We start from the raw sequence: 24120 nt of genomic DNA, 5'->3' as shown, positions 1-24120 counted from the left end.
AAAGATTTTATTTATTTATTTGACAGATAGAGATCACAAGTAGGCAGAGAGGCAGGCAGAGAGAGAGAGAGAGAGAGAAGAGGAAGCAGGCTCCCTGCTGAGCAGAGACCACCCCCCCCCCAATGTGGGACTCGATCCCAGGACCCTAGGATCATGACCTGAGCTGAAGGCAGAGGCTTTAACCCACTGAGCCACCCAGTCATCCCCAAAGTCAGAGGCTTTAACCCACTGAGCCACCCAGGTGCCCCTTTTTTCTTTTTTTAATCCAAAATGTGTTTACTGGCGGGCACCAGGCTGGCTCAGTTGGTAGAACACGTGATTCTTGATTTCGGGATTGCGAGTTCGAGTCCCACCTTCAGGATAGACTTAAAAATAAGATCTTTAAAAAATGTATTTCTTGGGATGGCTTCCCACTCCTCTTGATTCTGCGTACTTGTAGTACTGCATCCATCTGGAGGCGAATCCTTTTCCTTCTGTACGCTGGCAACAGAGAGAGGAGCAGCCAACACACAAAACTACTGTTTGTGCATGGCTAAAGACAGTGGTGATTTTTATAGCATTCTGGGCATTTCACATCATATGAAGTAGGAAGTGGGGCTCTGCACCAGGGGGTTCCTCTCTGTACTTCCTCTCTCTCTTCTGGGGATGGGTGGAGGAGGTCCTTGGAGGGGGTGTGTTTCTACGGGGAGGATGCCATTGCACCAAAGGCCAAGTACACTTATCTTCATGAGCACTCAGTAATGTATAGAGCTGCTGAATCATTATACTGTACACCTGACACTAATATAACACTGTGTATTCATTATACTTCAGTAAAAACATTAGGTCTGTGAACAATTTCAATAACTTGAAACAAATCTTAAGACTAATGTAAATGAAAAATCCTGATAGAAAATTATACATAGTATTTTAACAATTTTTAAATATACTGGACAGGTAAATAGTGTGACTGGAACAAAACACAGTAAAAAAAAATGTGGATTGGTTATTTCTGGGCGGTGGGACTGTGGGTGGTTTCTATTTTGTTATTTCTATTGTATTTTCCTGTTTTCCTAATTATTCACATTGTGCAACTTCCAAATTGCTAAGTTGTGACACCTGAGGAGCACAATTAGTGTAAAAGACTACAAATGGAACAGTTTATATTATCTGAAACAATTATTTAACAGACACTGAGAATTTTATTCTTTTTAAAGATTTATTTATTTATTTGAGAGAGTGAAAATGAACTGGGGTGAGGGACAGAGGGAGAAGCAGACTCCCTGCTGAGCAGAAAGCCTGATGCAGGGCTCAATCGCAGGACCCTGGGAACATGACCTGAGCCGAAGGCAGACGCTTAATGACTGAACCACCCAGGCACTACTGTAATTTTTATTTTTATGTTTTAATTTTTTTAAAGGTCCTGGAACTTTTTAAAATTTTTTCAGCATTATTGAGGTATAACTGACAAGTAAAATACTAAGAATTTTAAATAAGCATGATAAATATATTAAGGAGAAACAAACTTATTGGTAAGATCAAGCAAGAAAAATAATTTTCAAAAAAAAAAAAAAAACAACCAAACCCAGGGGAAGTATGCAATTGATGAAATAAAGGACAAACAGATGGAATAGACAGCAGAATGGATACAGCTGAAGAATGGAGTGAGCTTGCAAATCAGTTTGAGAGAGTCTCCCAAAAGCAGCTGGAAAGGGCAAAATTCTAGTCCAAGGAATTTTATATATTGAGCGGAAGAGAGACAGACCCCAAGAAATAAGCAAAATGAGGGATGCCTGGGTGGCTCAGTCAGTTAAGAGTCCAAATCTTGATTTTGGCTCAGGTCGTGATCTCAGGGTCCTGGGATGCAGCCCCACATGGGGCTCCCCGCTTAGTGGGGAGTCTGTTTGTCTTTCTTGCCCTCTACCCCTTCCCCTGCATGCTCGCTCTCTCTCTCTAAAATAAATAAATAAATCTTTAAAAAAATGAATACATTAGTTAATTACTTCTATAGTATGCTAGAAGGTAAGAGATACTGAGGTGGAGGGAATAGAAGAAGAGGTAAGAAGGGCGGGAGTGATGGGTATAGTATGGAAAGGGACCCATAGGTTACAGTTTTAAATAATGAATGAAGACTGGAAGAGTGGTACAGTTGGATATTTAGGGAGGAGAAGTCCAAGCAGAAGGAACAATTAGGGCAAAGGCCAGTTTGCTGCCTAGTCCTTTCAGTACTACCTGCTACAAGGCCTGACTCAGACGCCACATTCTTGGTGGAATCAAACCCAATCTCAGTATTTTAAAGTAGTTTCTCCTCAGAGCTGTACAATTTTAGGTTTTACATTTATGGAGGTCAGTGATCCATTTTGAGTAAATGGTTTTATATGGCATGTGGTTAGAGGCTTATTTTTAATTTTGTTATTCATTTATTTTTTTAAATTTTATTTTAATTTTTTTCCCTATGTCTATCCAATTGTCCCAGCACTGTTTATTGACAGGGTATCCACTGAATTTCCTTAGTATCTTTAGGTGAGAAGGTAAAATGGTACAACTACTTTGAAAAACAATTTGGCAGTATCTTAAATATCTTCTAGCAATGTACCCAAGAGAAACAAAAGTATACAGCTATTCAAGGACCTGTATCTGAATGATCACAGCAGCTTTACCAGCAATAGCCAAAAACTGGAATGTCCATCAACAGGTAAATGAAAAAACAAACTGTGGCATGGCTATGCAGTGGAATACTACTCAGCAACAAAAAGGGATGAACTAAGGATACATGCAACAATGCGGACACACCTCAAATCATTACAGATGTGAAAGTAAAATGAGCATGCCAAAAATGAGTATATTCTGTATGACTCCACCTATATAAAATTGTAAAATGCCAACAAATCTAGAGTGACATAAAGTGTAGCAGCATTTGCCTAGAGAGGGTGGGGGAACTGGAAGTAGGGATTACTCAGGGACATAAGGAAAATTGGGGAGTGATGAATACGCTCCCTATCTTGACTGTGGGGATGATTTCATAGATGTAGACAGGCCAAAATGTGCCAAATTGTACTTTTTTTCCCCCAAATTTTACCTTTTAAATTCATCTCTTCCATATCTTCTGTTGCATCCGTAACGTACTGATTTGGGTGAGTTAGAGGTGACCCCTTTTGGAGGATATACAGTAGCCATCTTTGTATCCATATCTAGTGTTTAACATTGTTCCTGACTGTGCTGTGTTTAGCAAGGCTTTGCTGGGATGAAACAAATACAAATAAATCAATGGCTCTGCTTTAAAAAAAAAAAAAAAAACTGTAGTCCATTAGATGGACATAGGACTATTTTAAAGATGTTAACTTTTTTAAAAAAAATATTTTATTGGGCGCCTGGGTGGCTCAGTGGCAGAAGCCTCTGCCTTCGACTCAGGTCATGATCTCAGGGTCCTGGGATCGAGCCCCACATTGGGCCTCTCTGCTCGGCAGGGAGCCTGCTTCCTCCTCTCTCTCTGCCTGCCTCTCTGCCTCCTTGTGATCTCTGTCTGTCAAATAAATAAATAAGATCTTTAAAAAATATATTTGTTTAACAGACAGAGATTACAAGTAGGCAGAGAGGCAGGCAGAGGGGGCGGGGGGAAGCAGGCTCTCCACGGAGCAGAGAGCCCAACATGTGGCTTGATCCCAGGACACTGGGACCATGACCTGAGATGAAAGCAGAGGCTTAACCCGCTGAGCCATCCAGGCACCCTCCACTTTCCTTTTTCTCCAGGATATTTCTTCAGCAAGCCAGTGGGCACTACCACTAGGGACAAAATGCTTCCCAAGCAAGGCTGAGGTGTATGGATTAAAACTCCCCCAGTCCTGAGCAGGGCATGAAAGGACACAGGCAGGGACTTAAAAGAGCCATGGAACTTTTGGGATTGGTAGATAGGTTCACTAACCTGATCACGATGATGGTTATATACATATGTCCAGATTTATCAAGCTGTACACTTTAAATATGTGTATTGTATTAGATAGCCTCTATTCCTCAAAAAAGCTGTTTGTTTGCTTTTTAATTCTCCCAACCCCTGACAAAATTTAGAATTGCTCAAAATGAATTCTTTCAAAACCACAATGAAAGGCAAAGCAAAAATCTAAAAAGAAGAGCAAGCTAGGAAATAATTGGGGAGATTTATAACCTGCATTTTCCTTAGGTTTGATACCTTAAGCCTGGTGAACACAGCTCCTCAGAGAAGACTGGTCCATATCTTCTTTCCAGACCCTGATTATGAGGCACTCAGACACTTACCTTGTAGGTCACCAGCTTGGCAGTGCTGTCCAGTTTCATCGAGATTTCAGATGCTGCCACCATCTGCTTCCCAATTCGTTCTTCTAGAACAGCCAATATTTTTTGCCCCCAATAGGTCGGCACTTTTGCTCTATTTTTTCCTGGATTCTGTGCCCCAGAAGAGGAAAGTATTGCCTTGAGGTTCCAAGATTCCTCCCCCGCTCCAGACAAACTGCACTAACCTTGCTAGTAAACGCTTACTCATCTCAGAAGTTGTTCTGAAATTCCTACCTTCAACCCTGAGCCACTGTTATCTGTCCTGTTCAGACTGTCAGAAATCCATTCATTGGTGTCTGTTAAATTGACTTAAGGCAGGGTCACCTACTGTTCCTAACATCTGAGCCTAATGTCATGAAGAGCCAAGAGAAGTAAGGGGTAACCAACATGTAGGATCTAAAGTATCTGATGGTTTCAATAAACATACCAGCCATAGAAAGTAAAAATTTGTGAACAAAGGTAATTTTAAAGACTTGTCACCAGCTACTATGTAACAAATTATCTCAAAACTCATTGGCTTGAAACAGCATTTTATCATGTTTGTGACCTCAGGGAGTCAGAAATTCACAAGGGACATATTGGGGTCGCTAGGTCTCTGCAGTACAATATCCAAGGACTCAGCTAGAAAAATCTGAAGACTGGGGTGACTCAGTGCTGGGAATAGGTATCATTTGGAAATACATTTATTTACATCTCTATCAGCTGATGCTAACTGTCAGCTGGGACTGTCAGAATACCAATATGTGACCTTTTCAAGTGGCTTGAGCTCATCACAGCATGGCTGTCCAGTCTCCCCCAAGAGAACCATGGAAGCTTTATTGCTTTCTATCATCTAACCTAGGAAGTTACAAAATAGTATCATTTCCATAGTAGTGACAAGTCCCCCAGGTTCAAGGAGAGGGAACTGTTCCTTTGTTGGGGCTGCCATAACAAATTAGCACTGACTGGGTAGCTTAAACAACAGAAATTCATTGTCTCACAGTTCTGGAAGATAGATGTCCACAAGGTATCAGCAGGGTTGGTTCTTTCTCAGGGTTGAGAGGAAAGGATCTGTTCTAGGCCTCTCTCCTTGGCCTGTAGATGGCCATCTTCTCCCTGTGTCTCTTCATGACCCCCCTTTTTTACACAAGTCATACTGGTTTAGGGCTGAACCTAATGACTTCAACTTGATGACCTCTGTAAGAACTCTATGTCCAAATAAGGTCACATTCTGAGGAGCTAGGACTTCAATATATGAATTTTGAGGGAGCCACAATTTAATTCATAAAAAGAACATAGACTCTCAGGGCGCCTGGGTGGCTCAGTGGGTTAAGCCTCTGCCTTCGACTCAGGTCATGATCTCAGGGTCCTGGGATCAAGCCCCACATCGGGCTCTCTGCTCAGCAGGGAGTGTGCTTCCCTCTTCTCTCTGTGTCTGCCTCTCTGCCTACTTGTGATCTCTGTCTGTCAAATAAATAAATAAAATATTAAAAAAAAAAAAAAGAACATAGACTCTCAACTCAATGGGGAGAGTGTCAAAGTCACCACATAAAAAGTGTGTGAGGGAGGGGCACCTGGGTGGCTCAGTGGTTTAAGCCGCTGCCTTCAGCTCAGGTCATGATCCCAGGATCCTGGGATCGAGCCCCGCATCAGGCTCTCTGCTCAGCAGGGAGCCTGCTTCCCCCTCTCTCTCTGCCTGCCTCTCTGCCTACTTGTGATCTCTGTCTGTCAAATAAATAAATAAAAAATCTAAAAAAAAAAAAAAGGAAAAAAAAGTGTGTGAGGGAGATATTATTACTACAATCTTTGGAAAATATAAGCTACTACATCATGATATAAAATGTTTAATAATTAGACTCTACAATAACTTACATTATTCATTTCAGATAAGTCAACACACCATATAATAAAACATATAATTTTGGTAGAAAACTATTTTCATGTGTATTATATTTTTATGGTGGTCAGAGAGCTCAAATACTATGTGTTGGTTCCAAACAAGACACCTGGAAAATCTATGGCTGACCATTCCAAGGCAATGAAAGGATGTGCTTCAAAAGCTGGTGCTTCCCAACAGAATTTCCAGCAAAGTATTATTTCTGGCACAGGGATTTGCTCTACTTTAAGCTCCCTTCCTGATTTGCTTATTTGTAGTAGACACTCACTATTAGTGCCTGTAGTTCTTCCTTGACCAATCTTGTCCTCACTCAGAGGAGTTTGTGTCTGTTAATTTTATTTTGTAGGTAAAGTAAATTTAAACATTTATTTTTATCAAGCTTTAGGAAAAAAAATATTATTAACTACCTGCTATAACAATAAATCTTATCATGCTTCATTTGTTGCCATTACTATTACTATTACTACTTAACTTACAGCACAAGAAAATAGGTGCGGCTCCTGCCAAACCCAAATGGGCATTACCAATATTCTTCTTTTTTTAAAGATTTTTTTCATTTTTAAGTAATCTCTACACCCAACATGGGGCTCAAACTCACAACCCCAAGATTAAGAGTTGCATGCTCTCTTGACTGAGCCAGCCAGGGACTCCAGCAAGGGTAATACTCTTGTTGGCCCAATGCACATCAGCAAATGTTCTCCAACAATAACCACTGAATAAGGATTTCACAAAAGCCAGTCTCAAAAACTTAAACATTTCTTTTAAAAGTGGGTAGACACTGGGGTGCCTGGTTGGCTCAGTTGTTTAGGCAACTGCCTTCAGCTCAGGTCATGATCCCAGGGTCCCGGGATCGAGCCCCACATGAGGCTCCCTGCTCATTGAGAAGTCTGCTGCTTCTCCCTCTCTCTCTGTCTCTCTCCCTGCTTGTGCTCTCTCTCTCTCTCTCTCAAATAAATAAAATCTTAAAAAAAAAAAAAAAGAAAGTGGGTAGACACCTAGTTATTCCACAAGCCACTGAGCTAACCTCCAACTTGCTTTTCCAGTATTGTCTACTCTTGCCACTTTGCTTTACTTGGTCAGCCTCTCTCTTTCTGCCTACTTGGGCAGCACACATCACAGGGCCCACCCAGACCTACTGAATGAGAATCTCTCGAGGTTTCCCAGGTAATTCTGGTCATCAGCTAGGTCTGCCAACTACAGATTAGCGTGATCAAATTCAAGTTCCTTAAGTTTAGCCTAAAAAGTTGTCAGCCCTGCTCAGCTCTACAGTCGCATACCTTGTGACTCCCCACCTCATGATATACCCATTAACAATACTCAAGCGGTGCGGTGCCTGGGTGGCTCAGTGAGTTGAAGCCTCATGCCTTTGGCTCAGGTCATGATCTCAGGGTCCTGGGATGGAGCCCCACATCAGGCTCTCTGCTCGTCAGGGAGCCTGCTTCCTCCCTCTCTCTCTGCCTGCCTCTCTGCCTACTTGTGATCTGTCAGATTTTTTTTTTAAATCTTAAAAAAAAAAACAACAACAATACTCAAGGGGCACCTGGGTGGTTCAGTTGGCTCAGTGTCCAACTCTTGGTTTCAGCCCCAGTCATGATCTCAGGGTTGTGAGATTGAGCTCTCCCTCATCCCCCACTCAGGCTCCATGTTCAGCACAGAGTCTGCTTGGGTTTCTCTCCCGCACTCTACCCTTCGACCCCTCACTCCCCTCAAAAGAGAAAATCTAACCCCCCCAAAATAATACTCAGTATGTTGCTTCCCCCCACCTCAGGCCCTTCCCAGGTTGAAAACCCTCCACCCACTTTGACTGCCAAACAACCTATTTTGCCTCCAAAATCCAGCTCCGGGGTCTGCTTCCATGAAGCCTTCCCTGACTACCTCACCTTCACCCCCACCCAGGATTAATCCTTCTCTCCTCTGTATTCTGACTGCACTGTGTTCAAGCAGTAATCAGCACACCATGCAGAAATATACTTGCTCACCTCTCTTCCCTGCCAGAGTATGATCTGCTTTAAGGCAGTGTCTGTGCCATTTCCCCCTTAGTGTTCTTAGCATCTAAGCCTGGGCTGAATCGAATCAGAATCAAGTGGTTTATGGGAGTCAGCAAAGGAGTCCTTTGTCAAACAGGTTAAACCTCCTTTGTACAAACTGCTTGATCTTACCATGTTCCGTCAGGCTGCTGTGTGTTTGTTCCTCGCCTGGCTCTGGCATGATCAAGGATATTTATTTTCAGTATTAACACAGTACACACAGGTTCTTTCTCTCAGCAAGAAAGCAGGGCCCTATAAAGAGGAAAACAGACTTCACCTGCTGTGCCGACAAACTTGAAGGGCATTAGTATTCAGGGAAAAACCTCCCAAACCAGGGCCCTCCTGGTTTCTCCTGGCACAGACGCTTTTGCTCCCTCCTTTCCCCTCATATTTCACGCCCTTGTTTCCCAGCCCAGACAAGAGGGATCGACGTTTGCTTTATGTTGCCTGTCTTTCGTGTGTTATTTGGGTCTTTGCTTGTCATTTTGACCAAGACTGCAGCTGCAGCCCATTACTGGCCCTCCCATTTAAATGCCATCAGTTTTCCAACAAAAGCTTCACAGATTATATAAGAACTCAGTCACACCAAGAAGTTTGGCTTCGCTCATCCGGAAGCTGGGGATTTGGTGTTGCCTCACAGTCAGAGGACTGAAGTCTTTGCCTCTAACGCTGGCTGGTCTCTGGGAGGATGGCAAGAGGAACTCTCAGATAACAGACAGGATGATACAGCAGGGGTTCTCTGACTCAAAGGGGCATCTGAGTCTCTGGGTTGGGGGCTTGTTAGAAGCCAATTCCTGATTCAGTGGTCAGGAATGGTGATTTAGTGGTGAGGCATCGCCTGAACACTACATTTCTAAAAAGTTCCCAGGTGATGCTGATGCTGGTCCAGGGACCACATTTTGAGAACCACTGTGGTAGAGAGTGTCCAGAGAGGGGGACCAAGCCGTCAATCTGACTTGTTAAATCTAGAATAGATTGATCAGCATATGACCAGAAGAGATTTTAAAGCTCTGGCTGCCCAAGCTTCATCCCATTATAAATCAGAATCTTTGAAAATGGGACAGAAATATCAGTATGTTTAAAAACTTTCCAAGTGCTCCCCAACGTGGAGGCAAATTTGAGAACCAGTGATGTAGACCTGCAGTTCTCAGACCCGGGTGCACATTGAAGTCATATGGGAGCTTTTAAACCAGGTTCCTGCCAGGACCTTACCCTGAACCAATTAAATCGGAATATCTGGGTGTGAGGCCTGGGCGGGCTGCCTTCGTTCCTTTATCCCTTCCTTCCCCCTTGCCCTCCTGTTCAGTTTTCCAGATATTCCTGAAGTTCAGCCAGTCTTGGGGATTACTTTTTTTTTTTTAGCTTTTCAGTGATAATTGTGATTTTTAAAAAAGACTTTATTTATTTATTTGAGAGAGCAAAAGAGGGAATACAAGCAGGGGGAGTAGAAGGAGAAGTAGGTTTCCTGATGAGCAGAGAGCCGGATGTGGGGCTCAATCCCAGGACCCCGGGAATCATGAACTGAGCCAAAAGCAGACGATTAACAACTGAGCCACCCAGGCACCCTGGTCTTGGGGATCACTAATCTGGACTTCAATGTATCTGTATTATAAACTGTCGTTTTTGCTGCAGTTGATAAATCCCTTGGTTTTGTTTTTTAAAGAATCGTTTATTTGAGAGAGAGGGAAAGAGTGTGGGCACACATGAGAGAGGGAAAGAGTGTGGGCACACATGGGGAGGGAGAGAATCTCAAGCAGATTCTGCACTTAGCACAGAGCCCCACTCAGGCTCTATCCCATAACCTACAAGATCACCACCCAAGCTGAAACCAAGAGTCAGACGCTTAACCAACCAAGCCACTTAGTCACCCCAATATCCCTTGTTTTAAACAATGGAAATTGAGATGATGATTTTTATTTTTTTGAAACTAGGGAAGACTGGGTGCCTGGGTAGCTCAGTTGGTTGGGTGACTGCCTTCGGCTCAGGTCATGATCCTGGAGTCCCGGGATGGAGTCCCACCTCGGGCTCCCAGCTCCATGGGGAATCTGCTTCTCCCTTTGACCTTCTCCCCTCTCATGCTCTCTCTCACTCTCTCTCTTTCTCAAATAAATAAATAAAATCTTTAAAAAAAAACAAAACCAAAACCAAAAGAAACTAGGGAAGACAGATCCAAGTGGGGGTGGGTTCAGGGGAACAAATTCATCTTCAGGGTGAACCCCCTAGCAACAGGGCCATACCTTCTCTAAAAAATTACCTTGGGTATTTACCCTAAAGATACAAATGTAGTGATCCGAATGGGCACCTGCACCCCAATGTTTATAGCAGCAGTGTCTACAATAGCCAAACTATGGAAAGAATCTAGGTGTCCATCAACAGATGACTGGATAAAGAAGTTGTGGTGTGTGTATACACACACACACACACACACACACACACACACACACAACGGAATACTATGCAGCCATCAAAAAAACCCAAAATCTTGTCATTCATAACAATCTGGATGGAACTAGAGGGTATTATGCTAAGCGAAATAAGTCAATCAGAGAAAGACATTTATCACATGATCTCTTTGATATGAGGAATTTGAGAGGCAGGGCAGAGAGTTGTGGGGGTAGGGAAGGAAAAAATGAAACAAGATGGGATTGGGAGGGAGACAATCCATAAGAGATTCTTAATCTCACGAAACAAACTGAGGGTTGCTGGAGTGGGGGAGGGATAGGGTGGCTGGGTTATGGAGAGAGTATGTGCTATGGAGAGTGCTGTGAATTGTGTAAGCTTGATGACTCACAGACCTGTAGCCCTGGGGCAAATAATACATTATACGTTAATTTTAAAAAATACATCTATTATGGGCATAAAAAATTATCTTGGATGGCTCTTCTCAGGGCCCACCTGGACCTGCAGCCTTGGGAGCACCTGGGAGTTTATTAGAAATGCACATTCTCGGGCCTATACCAGAAACCCTGGGGGTTGGGCTCTTGAATCTGGGTCTTGGCAAGCCCACCAGGTGATTTTGAGGCATATGAAGGTTTGAGCACCACTAACCAGCAAGGCAGCAGTGGGGAAATTAACATCTTGATCTTCCATTTCTGATGTCAATCTTTTTTTTTTTTTTTTGACACACCACACTACCTATCAAAAGACAACAGTAACAATGGCAGCAGCAGTGCCAGAAGCCCCCTGACCCAGTGCCATGTGTCTCAGTGTGCGATGGAACGGTCACACCTCCACCAAGCCCTGGTTATGGGCTTCCGTCCCTGACCTTTCTGTTTGGCCTTACCATGTATGTGGTTTTGTGTCCTTGGTAGGATGGCCACGGGTAATCCCCAAACTCTGAGACCCATCTGCATTTAGTAGATGGCTGCCACTCCAATTTGATTAAAGCAACTTAGAGGGCTCTTTGGGGCTCCTGTTTGCCTGCCTTCTGCTCTCCATTTCCTCACCAGATGGGGTCACGTAATCTCTAAGTTTTATGCAGACCAACAACATATGAGGCTGTGCAGCCAGGGAGATGAGGGAGGCACTGCTAGATTGAACCCATCAGTATTTTACCAGAAGTCACAGCCTTCCTCGCAGCCTGAACAACAACAAAACAGGAAGCAGCTTTTTTTTTTATTTCGGTCTTGGTCATCAACTTTTGTCAAGTATTAGCAAGACCCTCAGGCAGCATGAGGCCTCATGGCCTGTCTGGGATGGAAGCAGACCACATAAGAAATTTGTGGTGACACCTGTAAACTAAGCAGTCCCTTTGCTGCTATTCTCAACAAGGAAGGGAACATACTTTTATTGAGCACATACTAATTCCTCAGGATTTCACATATGTAATTTTACTTGATCCCAACAACATTGTAAAGTGAAGCAGTATTATTCCTACTTACAGAAATACAAATATATAGGAAACAAGTAGAGAGATTGTAGTTCCTAAAACCCCACAGCTAGTAAACTGAGATTGGAACTCTCATTGTTACCCAACTCTGCCCAAACGGGGTGACTTCACTATCTGCACCACACTTAAATGTCAGTCCTTGCTTGTTTCTACCACTGTGTTACACTTCCTGATATAAATGTTGAAAATAAATACAATTGTTGAGAGTATAAATGTGTGCTGGTTCATGAGTTGATTCTTGGGATCCTCTGTAAAAATCAAAAGCATGAGCAAAGAAGAATTTATCAAGGAAAATATAGCTGTAATGGCATCAGAAATCACTCTTTCCTAGTACCTTCTTGGATGTGTTTCTCCCTTGCTCTCCCAGCTCTCCTGTTGTCCACCTTCCTTCCTACCCCAACAAGGACTTTCATAAACCCTGCAGCTAGGCCAGGTAGGACTAATACCACGCCCAGGCTCTTCCCACACTGTGCTCTTCACTGATGACTAATTCCACCCCCTTCTCCCACACTCCATCCTCATTCCCACCTGTGTGGGAACAATCCATTTAAGACAGGAGAGTGCCTGCTTCCCCACAGCCCGGCCAGGATTGAGCACTGTATTCTTTTAAAGTTTTCATCATGAATATAAGAAAAATAAAAATCTCATTTTAAATGGCATGTCCTCAATTAGAGTTGAGGTTGAACACACATATTCACTTGATCTTAGCCGAAGGCCGAGAAGTGATGAAAACACAGATATTCAAAAAACATTCCTTTGTGAATCGTCCTTTCATTTTCTTTACCCAACTTCTTTTTGGGAGTGGTTCTTATTTTTTTTTTAAGATTTTATTTATTTATTTGACAGAAATCACAAGTAGGTGGAGAGGCAGGCAGAGAGGAGGAAACAGGCTCCCTGCTGAGCAGAGAGCCTGATGCTTGGCTGGATCCCAGGACCCTGGGATCATGACCTGAGTTGAAGGCAGAAGCTTCAACCCACTGAGCCACCCAGGTGCCCCAGGGAGTGGTTCTTATCGATAGGTAAGAATCTTTATTTAGTATTTTTTTAAAAGATTTATTTATTTATTTGGGAGAGAAAGAGAGAGTGGGAGAGAGCGCGTGTGTTTCTAGGGGGGCAGCGCAGAGGGAGAGTACGCCTCTTAGTGCCCCTCATGTGCTATTTCATGTAGATACTACAAAGAAGGAAAGATATTTCCTCCACCCCCTGTTTTTCTTTAAACCAGCTGGCTCAGTCAGTAGAGCATATGACTCTTGATCCCGAGGTCCTGAGTTTAAACCCCACATAGAGCTTACTTAAAAAAAAAAAAAAAAAAAAAAAAAGCAGGGGTATGTGCCTGAGTGGCTTAGTCAGTTAAGCATCCAACTCTTGATTTCAGCTCAGGTCATGATCTCATGATATGAGATCGAGTCCCGTGTCAGGCTCTGAGCTGCGTGTAGAGCCTGCTTGAGATTCTCTCTCTTCCTCTCCCTCTGCACCCACCCACCACCCTCTTTTTATCACTCCTTCTAAAAGATAAATAAATAAAATAAAAATAAAAATAATAACTGGGACAGAACATTAATCTGCAGCTCTTGCAACTGGGCCTTTCCTTACTGCAGCTGAGACTTAAAGAGAGGAGGACTTTGGGGTTAATGTGGGGGAAACAGGCTGGATGCTGCCAAGACTAACATTAGGAATGGGTGGGGGCTGAGAACAGCTGTAGGGGAGTGTTCTTCCCTACCTCACCCTCCAGACCTCACCCTGGACCAGCTGGAGGGAGTGAAAAGACAGAGGAGGTAGGGATCTGGGCCAAGGAAGGGGAAGGAAAGAAGGGAAATTTTAAGTCAAGCAATTGGGAGGGAATTCCTATAGCAAATTCCAGGGTCAGAGGAGGGAGGGTTTGGCCTCTTATGCACGTGTGTGTTGGGTGGACAAGGGGTGGGGGGGGTGGGGGGACGGTGGTTAAGTGACCTAGGTAACTGAGCAAAGTCAGACTTGTAAGGCCACTGCAAGCCTGCTTTGGCAAGTAATGTGTGTACCATCTGTCTCTCCGTGCCAGTGGAAGCACTAATAAATGTTACATGTTGAAACTTTTGCATAACTTGTACATAAAAATTCCATATGCCAATTGACTGAACTACATGAACACATCTGTCAAAAACAGGTCTCATAGGTACAATTTAGGACATTCCAAAGCAGCTTTATAGCTGTTTCAACCTCCAAATGGTATGAATTAACTCTCATAAGCCAGGTCTATTCTCTCTGAGTAAAGGACTGGGCTAACCAACCAACTAATTCAAGTCTGAAACACTCTTTTGCCTTCATTATAGAGAGTATCACTAGCAAGGTCTTTTCTCCCCCCAAAATTATACTGTTGATTAACTCGGTGTTTGATGCTACATTGTTGACATATGTTAATATAGCCAAAATGATAAAATGGTTCATTATGGGCTTGGAAAGAACAATATTTTACATTTCTACAAGATTGTTACTCCAATAACACCTGTAATTTCCAATGTACACCGACAACCAGGAGGTGATTAGATCTCAGGTGCCAAGTATATTTTATTTTGTAAAAGTCATTATATAAGAACTCCTGAGATGATGTAAACTTAGTTTACAACCATTCTCTCACTCAATGGGAGATGCATGAAGGAGGAATGCAATCTCCCTTTAGGACAAAGCTTAGAGGTGCACTTCATGTGCTTGGTCTCAGAACTCATATTAACTCTAGAGACTGGAACATTTTCTTCTTTTTACCTCATATGGACTTTTTGTTTCAGTTCTCACTTTTATGAAAATATCTTTAGAAAAGCAAGTATAAGTAATGAATGAATGGATGGAATGAATGTATGAATGAACAAGAAAAATGAATCAGCACCTTCAAATGTCTCGACATGATGTAATAATTAGAAGAGCCCAAGAGAACGAAAGGTGGCAGGTGTGAATGAAAATCACACCTCAGTCTCAGAAAACTAGAAATGGAAGAATTCAATCTATTAGCAGGACATATGAGGAAAGGCTTAGAGATTTCACTTTATTACTTGATAGGCATCAGCAAGCTATTCAGGCTGAATTACTTTGCTAATAGATGAATACTGTCCAAGACAGAGGAAGAAATAGCCTTTGACTCTGGCTTGGATACTATGTTCAGCTACACACCTAATTTTAACAACAAATGGGAGTGGATTCAAACAGGGCAAGGGGAGGGTTTTGGAGGGGATGGGGTGGGGGTTGCATGAGCCTGGTGGTGAGTATTTTGAGGGGCACGTATTGCATGGAGCACTAGATGTGGTGCATAAACAATGAATTCTGGAGCACTGAAAATTAAAATAAAATAAAATAAAATAAAATAAAAAAAGACATAGGGACTGCTCCTAAAGAATGTCTAATGCAATAGGGGAACTGAGTCAAAAGAATGCCCATTCAAGAATCCTGTGGTTAAGTTTAGTCTCAGAAAGGAAAAGCTTCAAGAAGCTGTTCAGTATAGAGGGAGTAAAATTTCAGTTATCAATATTTGAGGATCTGTTATATGAAAGATTAAGTCTATTCGGTACGGAAACAACAGAACCAATAAGTAAACTTCACTGGAAGTTTACCTCAGTGTGAGGGGGGGAAAAGCCGCTCTTTCGGCCCCCTGTTAGTATATCCACTCCCAATGGGAGTGATGGTGCTGTCTAGAGAGCAAAAGTTTATACTTAGAGAGGGTGAGGTGTCAAGAATGGGATTATAATGGTTTCAGGCCCTTCAAAGTTCTACCCTACTCTACACAATCTTACTCCTTAGTATTTAATTTCTCTTGGTGAGTTTTCATGGGCATCGCATGACCCACATTGGAACTAACACAGAAGATACCCAAACAGATGCTAGATCAATACAACAACAAGATGGTGAAGAGGTGGCTGTGATTTGAAGCCTGTCTTTCAGTTGATCAGTCAAAGTCATACTGTGAGCAGTGTGGCCTGCTGGGCTATTAGCTGCTGTTGGCTACCTTAAGGATGTTGTCTTTGTTCAATCCTCAGTGCTACTGTGTGACTGCAACTTTGAGAAGTAAATAAAAATGGCTTGTATTTTACTATTTAATTCTACAAAAGTTAGTCAACCTAGGGGAGCCTGGGTGGCTGTCCGTTAAGCTTCCAACTCTTTTTTTTTATTTTTTAATTTTTTTATTAACATATAATGTATTATTAGCTCCAGGGCTACAGGTCTGTGAATCACCAGGTTTACACTTCACAGCACTCACCATAGCACATACCTTCCCCAATGTCCATAACCCAACCACCCTCTCCCTACCCCCTTACCCCCAGCAACCCTCAGTTTGTTTTGTGAAATTAAGAGTCTCCTATGGTTTGTCTCCCTCCTGATCCCATCTTGTTTCATTTGTTCCTTTCCTACCCCCCAAGCCCCCAGTGTTGCATCTCCACTTCCTCATATCAGGGAGATCATATGATAGTTGTCTTTCTCCGATTGACTTATTTCGCTCAGCATAATGCCCTCTAGTTCCATCCACATTGTTGCAAATGGCAAGATTTCATTTCTTTTGATGGCTGCATACTATTCCATTGTATATATATATATATATATATATACACACACACACACACACACACCACATCTTCTTTATCCATTCATCTGTTGATGGACATCTAGGTTCTTTCCATTAAGCTTCCAACTCTTGATTTTGGCTCAGGGTTGTGAGACTGTGCCCTGTATCAGGCTCCACACTCAGCAAGGAGTCTGCTTGAGATTCTCTCTCTCCCCACTCCCCTCTGCCCCTATCCCTGCCCCCACCCCTGCCACTCTTTCTCTCTCTCTAAAGTTAAAAAAAAAAAAAGTTAACCCATCATTATTTCAAGTGCAGAAAAGAAGTGTGAACAATATCTGAGTAAGTATCTAGCATTTAAAAGCCATTTTCTCATATCACACAAAAGTTGAAAGTTAATACTTAGGAGATTTAATTTTCTTCAGTTGTTTCTCTTTTGCTGAAAAAGTAACTATTTTGAATGTTTTTATATCAATTACTTTGCTATTATTATATAATTCCAAAATTGCTAATATGTATATATTATTTGATACACTGCAGTTTATAAGTAAATAATCTATTAAAAGTTACTCGGCAAATACAGTTATAAAGTTAAATGTTAATAGCTTTGATTTTTTTTAAAGATTTTATTTTTAAATGATCTCTATACCCAACATGGAGCTCAAACTCACAACCCAGAGATCAAGAGTCACATGCTCTAATGACTGAGCCAGCCAGGTGCCCCTGATTTTCAAGTTAACTAAAATTTTAACTTAAGATTTTGTTGTTCTTAACCCTGCATTAGATAAAAAGAGTAAGCTTTATACTTACTCTTCTCATGTATAAAGCACAGATATACATATAGTCAATAAACTTATACAGTATATCTGTGGTATTAAAATCTCATAGGCAGGTGACTAGGCAAAAACATGTCTAAAAAGGCTCTTCAGGGAAATGACTTTTTTTGAGTGATAATTTTTGAAAAATCAAGAAACTCTAGGGGTGCCTGGGTGGCTCAGTCAGTTAAGCGTCTGCCTTCGGCTCAGGTCATGATCCCAGAGTCCTGGGATCGAACCCCACATGGGGCTCCCTGCTCAGTGGGAGTCTGCTTCTTCTCCCACTCCCCCTGCTTGTGCACTCGCTCTCTCTCTCTCTCTCAAATAAATAAAATCTTAAAAAAAAAGAAAAGAAAGAAACTCTGAACTAAAGTCATCTAAGATTTCTGGCATGAAAACATTTTGCTGTTGGTTTGCCAGGATGGATCTCAGCCAAAATTTGAAATAAGAATGGATTTATTCATATTCTTTTCTTGTCCTCATGTCCCCTCCTTTGCTTTTTTCCTACCCCAGGTCGTGGTATATCTTCTAGAGACAGAATCATTCTTTTCCTTTTGGGGCCAGAATCCCATTCTGTGGTTCCAGAGGTGGTGGTAGATGACCCAGGTTTGCCCAGCAGTGGACATGTCACATGAGTCAGACCAATCACAGTTAGTCCTGGGACTTTTGTTGGAATTGAGAAGAAATGCTTTCCTGCAAGAGTTAGCATTTGCCAGACTGTGAGCCTGGGGCTGCTGACATCTCTCTTTGTCATAACCTGGGGCAACTGTACCGGACAGTAAAACCAACCTAGCAAAAAGCAGAGCCGGAGAACCAAAGGAGGGGGCAGTTTTCAGTGATAGCACCTAGAACCTAGATCCAGTCATACCTAAAGCTATCAGAACCCCTCAAGTTCTTGGTGTCTTTTGTAGCTTAAGCCAAGTGGAGTTCTGTCTGTTATCAGCTACCAGAAAGGTTTTTACTTCATAAAACAACATTGCCCAGTTCATTAATCCCATGACCCTCTGCCCAGGGTCCAGGAACCTCTTTGGTTCCTCATCCAAAGTCTGCTTTTCCCATTTAAGGCCTTAACCCCATCACCTACCCCTACTCAGAACTCCACTCTCAGGGAGACTGTTATAATTCTTGCTGGGTATGGTTTTGAATCCGAGGCACTAATCTTTTTTTTTTTTTTTAAAGATTTTATTTATTTATTTGACAGAGATCACAAGTAGGCAGAGAGGCAGGCAGAGAGAGAGGAGAAAGCAGGCTTTCCACGGAGCGGAGAGCCCGATGCGGGGCTCGATTCCAGGACCCTGGGATCATGACCTGAGCGGAAGGCAGAGGCTTTAACCCACTGAGCCACTGAGCCACTAATCTTATAGTAGTATTTTTTGGTGTCACTTTTAATTTCGTGGTTAAATTGTGAATTATTGTTTATTTGAAATAACATGTTTTATTTTCTTTTGTGGATATCCCCAAATGTTGCCCTGTATGTAAATATATATATAAATTATGTGACAGTCTATCATCAGCTCACTTATCATTAAGTATGTACCATTAAGGTATTACTCACTGAAAGGCAACAAACATGAATCTATACTTATGAAATTCTACTCTGATCTCCATGAAAATGTCTATTGTTAATTTATGACAGATAAAAAGGTGAAACTGATTTTGCTAATTTTATTATAAAACATGTAAATATAATTTTTAAAAATTCAACTATAGTATACTAGATAATATATTTTGGAACTTTAAAAGTTCTAAGTAGTGCATTTGCTAGCAACTGAAGTTGTTCAGTATTTCTCATAAGTATTCCTCAGTAATCTGAAATTTAATGATTTTTAAATTTTCAACAACTCCATTCCTGAATGCTTTCAAAGGAAGGAAGGAAGGAAGCAAGCAAGCAGGGGCAGGGGGGAGGGAGGGAGGTAGAGAAAGATTTGGAAGCAACAAAAGATGGCTTCCTTAATTCTATGGGTGCACAATCAGTTAACATTGTCCATTCTTCTGGGGACACAAAAATTTGAACAGCAGGGGCACCTGGGTCGCTCAGTGGGTTAAAACCTCTGCCTTCAGCTCAGGTCACGATCTGAGGGTCCTGGGATCAAGCCCCGAATCGGGCTCTCTGCTCAGCAGGGAGCCTGCTTCCTCCTCTCTCTCTGCCTACTTGTGATCTCTGTCTAATAAATGAATAAAATCTTAAAAAATTTTTTTGAACAGCAGACCAACTAATGGGAGGTGAAGTCATAGCACGGAGTGTGTCATTTTATCAGCCTCAGTAACTGATAGTCAAAAATCGGATCACTTAAGGAAATTTAATTCACTAGGAAGATCTAGGTTAGGATACATTACATTTGAGGACATCCAAATGGATTCAGGAGGCATCTGAACATACTGAACTGGGAATAAGAGGCCAGGGTTTGTAATACAAATTCCAAAGTCAGCCAAAACTTAAATGAGGAGGCTCAGAAAGTGGCTGAGCTCTTTGGATCAAACAGAGAGAAAAGGAGAGAGGGTCCTGTAGAAAGTCTAAGGACAAGGAAAGGAGGAGAGCCTAAGAAGATATGTGAAAAAATAAGGCAGGCCAGCATGAGGAAAAAACGAACAAAAAACCAACCAAGAGCAAAAGGCCATATTGCAAATACCTGTATCATCATAGCGACTGAGAAGGTGGGAAAGAAAGTCTTGCAATTGAGATTTTGCTCTATAGGCAACAGGGCAACCTTTGCTTAGGTCATACGTTATACGTTAAATCATCCAGTGGGGAGGGCTTCATTTTGATCGTAGTTAATAGAAGACAGATGTCTGGCATCTGGCTCCATGACCAAATAGAGTCACTGCTTTGGAGCAGCTGGCAGTCATGCCTGGCCCAATCTCTGTGGGGGAACAATGACTTGACAACACTTGTGCCTCCAGATTTCAAGGGAGTGGGCTACTAGAAGTATGAAATATTTCACCCAAATTACATGGAAGAAGAGTTTTTGGTTTTGATTTTTTTTTTTTTAGGGTTTATTTTAGAAAGAGAGTGGGGTGGGGAGGGGCAGAGGGAGAGGGAGAGAAGCTGACTGCCCACTGAGCACAGAGCCCCACAAAGGGCTCAATCTCATGGCCCTGAGATCATAACCTGTGCCGAAATGAAGAGTCACACGCCTAACTGACTGCACCACCCAGGCGCACATCTTGACTTTTTAAAATATTTTATTTTAAAGATTTATTTATTTGAGATGAGGGAGGGAGGAGGCAGGGGGCAGGTAGGGGCAGTGAGAGAGGGAAAGCAGAATCCAAGCTCAGCACAGAGCCCAACACGGGGCTCAATCTCAGGAGCCCAAGTTCACGACCTGAGCTGAAACCAAGAGTCAGATGCTCAACCAACTGCACCACCTGGGTGCCCCTAAAGATTTTATTTTTAAGTAATCTCTACATCCAACATGGGGCTTGAACTTTCAACCCTGAAACCAAGAGTCTCACGCTCTACCAACTGATCCAGGCAAGTGCTCCTTTTGCTTTGATTTTTATTGGTACATATATTTGGTACCTATAATCAGAGAGCAGTAATTTTGTTATATTCCAAATTTCTTATAAAATTTTTGCATGGAATATTACCTTCATAACTCATAGTCTGTAGAATTGTCCTGCTTTATATTCCTAAACTAGACATTTAGTTCAAACCTAAGCTATAGCTATCAGCTAAATGGGGCTGAAGGCCCTTAAAGGGATCAACCACACTCATTTCTGAACTCTCCACTGACTCAATGAAAATAGACAAGTCCATCAAGAACAGCTTTGGCGGGCGCCTGGGTGGCTCAGTCAGTTGAGCATCTATCTGCCTTTGACTCAGTCTCCTTGCTTGGCAAGAGCTTGCTTCTCCCTCTTCCTGCCACTTCCCCTGCTTGGGCTCTCTAACAAATAAATGAATAAAATCTTAAAAAAACGAGGAGGAGGAGGAGGAGGAGGAGGAGGAGGAGGAGGAGGAGGGAGAAGAAGAAGAAGAAGAACAGCTTTGGATTATCTTTAGCCAAACCTATTTGTGAATTCCCTCTACTTACTACCTTCTAGGGTCCCTCATAATTTCTTCTTCTTCTCCTTCTTCCTCCTCTTCTTCTTCCTCCTCCTCCCCTTCCTCTTCTTCTTCCTTATTCTACTTTTTACTGCTCTGGGCAGTGGAAGGGAAACTTTATTGAGGTCCCAGGACCTTAGGGCTCCAACTGGAGACCGCCCTGAGGGCAAAGGAAGGGCCAATGGAGGGGCCTTATTTGCCCTTCTGCTTGGGGCACGGTTGTTGGTGTGGCCACACTTCCTCTCCCAGCGGGTGACAGAGTGGGGGTGCAGGTGAGCATAACACTTGAGGCAGATCTTGCCACTTATCTCCATGCTGAGCTTCAAAATTTCAGTCATTCATATACCTTCTTCACAATTTCTGGCATACTCAAGTACTAAATGAACTAGCTACTTAATATTTTTTATAGATCAATTTTAACTCTCAAATAGATTATTTTATTTTTATTTTTTTTAAGATTTTATTTATTTATTTGACAGAGAGAGATCACAAGTAGGCAGAGAGGCAGGCAGAGAGAGAGAGAGGGAAGTAGGCTCCCCACCAAGCAGAAAGCCTGATGCGGGGCCTGATCCCAGGACCCTGAGATCATGACCTGGGCCGAAGGCAGAGGCTCAACCCACTGAGCCACCCAGGCGCCCCTCAAATAGATTATTTTAAAAAGGAAACTGCGTTTCTACCAAAAATTGCAAGTTAGTTTCAACTGCCAGAGTGAAGACAGATGTTAATTCTACCTAGATAATGCTGACAGCTCTGAGATTAAGGCTACCTTCTCTAAAAGGATATTAGCAAATGTTACAAAAGATGTTACCTCCTAGAACCAAAAAGATGTTCTCCTTACAAAAGATGTAGAAAAGAATTGGAGAGTATATAATTCTATCACTAAGTAATGACTTATCTCAACATGAACCACCTAAAATCTGATTAAAGTGTGATAAGTGTCCCATGGTTTGAGAAATAATACTGTAGCTTGTCAAACGGCTTGTGGTTCATGCCTCCTTATTCTTCTGTGCCTAAAATGCTCTCCTCTCATTCTTACCTAGTTGATTCCTCTAGCTCTTCAAGACCAAGGACATGTTCTGTGATATGCAATTCCAGGCCAAGTGTGACACCCTTCCTTCTTGCTTCCTCAGCATCCCATTGGCCTGTTTCAGAGCATATAACAACACACTACAATTAACAGTTTGTCTGCCTCTTCATGAAAGGGAGAACTTTTTTTTTTTTTTAAGATTTTATTTATTTATTTGACAGAGATCACAAGCAGGCAGAGAGCAGGCAGAGAGAGAGAGGGGGAAGCAGGTTCTCTGCCGAGCAGAGAGCCCGACCTGAGGCTTGATCCCAGGACCCTGGGATCATGACCTAAGCAGAAGGCAGAGGCTTTAACCCACTGAGCCACCCAGGCGCCCCAAGGGAGAACTTTTTCAGGGCAGGGCTGGGTCTGTCATCTCCATGATCTCACGACTATATGACAATCCCTAGTTAATACATGTTTCTTTCTATATACATGCATAAATGAAAAAAGGTATGAATGATCCATCAATCCATAGAAGCATACTAAAACAGCAATTGTCAAATTTCTGGGAAAACTTGATTAAAAATAGACACCTAGGCTCCTGCCCCAGTCTACTTCAGTGAGCCTGGGACTCTAGCTGCATTTTTTTTTTTTTTAACTCTCTAGAGGACTGTGACTCACAATGAAGTTTGAGAACTTTTATAGGTGAGTGAACAGGTTCAGAGAGGGTGATCTATTTGTCCAAGAACTAAAGTAGAAATGAAACTGGAATAATTCAGCAAAGTTTGTGAAGTTTTCCAATTCAGTATTAAATCTTTCTTGTTTTTTATATATGGAACACTTCATGAATTTGCATGTTATCCTTATGCAGGGACTGTGCTAATCTTCTCTGTATTGTTCCAATTTTAATGTAAGTACTAATGAAGTAAGCACCCAATTCTGTCTTTATAGTGTGTATGAAAAGGCAACCTTTTTTTTTTAAGACTTATTTACTTATTTGAGAGGAAGAGAGAGAGCGAGCAAGCAGGGGGAGGGGCAGAGAGAGAATCCAGAAGCAGACTCCCTACTGAGCATGGAGGCTGGTCCCAGGACCCCAAGACCATGACCTGAGCCAAAATCAAGAATCTGGCCATTCAACCGACTGAGCCACTTAAAAGTCTACTTCTAATGGAAATATGAAGGTTCTGTTTTAGTCAGTACAATCAATATATACAACCACCTACTCCTCACTTGTTTGAATGGAGAGTGAAGAACAACAACTAAAAATTAACTGCAATATTTAAAAGAACAAATAATGTTTATAATTTAATATTTAATGCAAATGTCATTCTCTTCATGTGTTTGGCAAATCTGAGCTCAAAATAGACTGTAGCTAAAAGAAAATAATGAGGGAAGATAACATTTAAATTTTCAATTCTGTAAAACTATAGGAGACTGAAAAATACTATTCTTTACGACCTGCTTTGTATTTTATAGCAAAAAATATAAATCATTGGAACAGAATAGAGACCCCAGAAATAAACCTACAATTATATGGTCCAATCTATGATAAAGGAGGCAAGAATATACAATGGAGAAAAAAAGTCTTTTTAATAAATGATGCTGGAAAAATTGGGACAGCTATATGTAATAGAATGAAACTGGTCTACTTTC

General features: G+C 42.0%; 1 long non-coding RNA gene across 1 annotated transcript; it reads right to left on the bottom strand.

Moving 5' to 3' along the window:
• LOC308343676 lies at window positions 1-22603 on the bottom strand. Its single transcript, XR_013966894.1, has 5 exons — window positions 22495-22603; window positions 8323-8442; window positions 4252-4398; window positions 3059-3218; window positions 1-480 (listed from the first exon to the last, which is right to left on the bottom strand). It is a non-coding gene; the product is annotated as an uncharacterized lncRNA (long non-coding RNA).
• Between the last annotated feature and the right edge of the window lie 1517 nt (window positions 22604-24120).

This window comes from Martes martes, assembly GCF_963455335.1.
Source record: "Martes martes genome assembly, chromosome: 5".
In the NCBI taxonomy this organism is placed as follows: domain Eukaryota; kingdom Metazoa; phylum Chordata; class Mammalia; order Carnivora; family Mustelidae; genus Martes; species Martes martes.
Note: the sequence above shows the minus strand (reverse complement) of the source record. Positions and strands in the feature narration are given on the sequence as shown.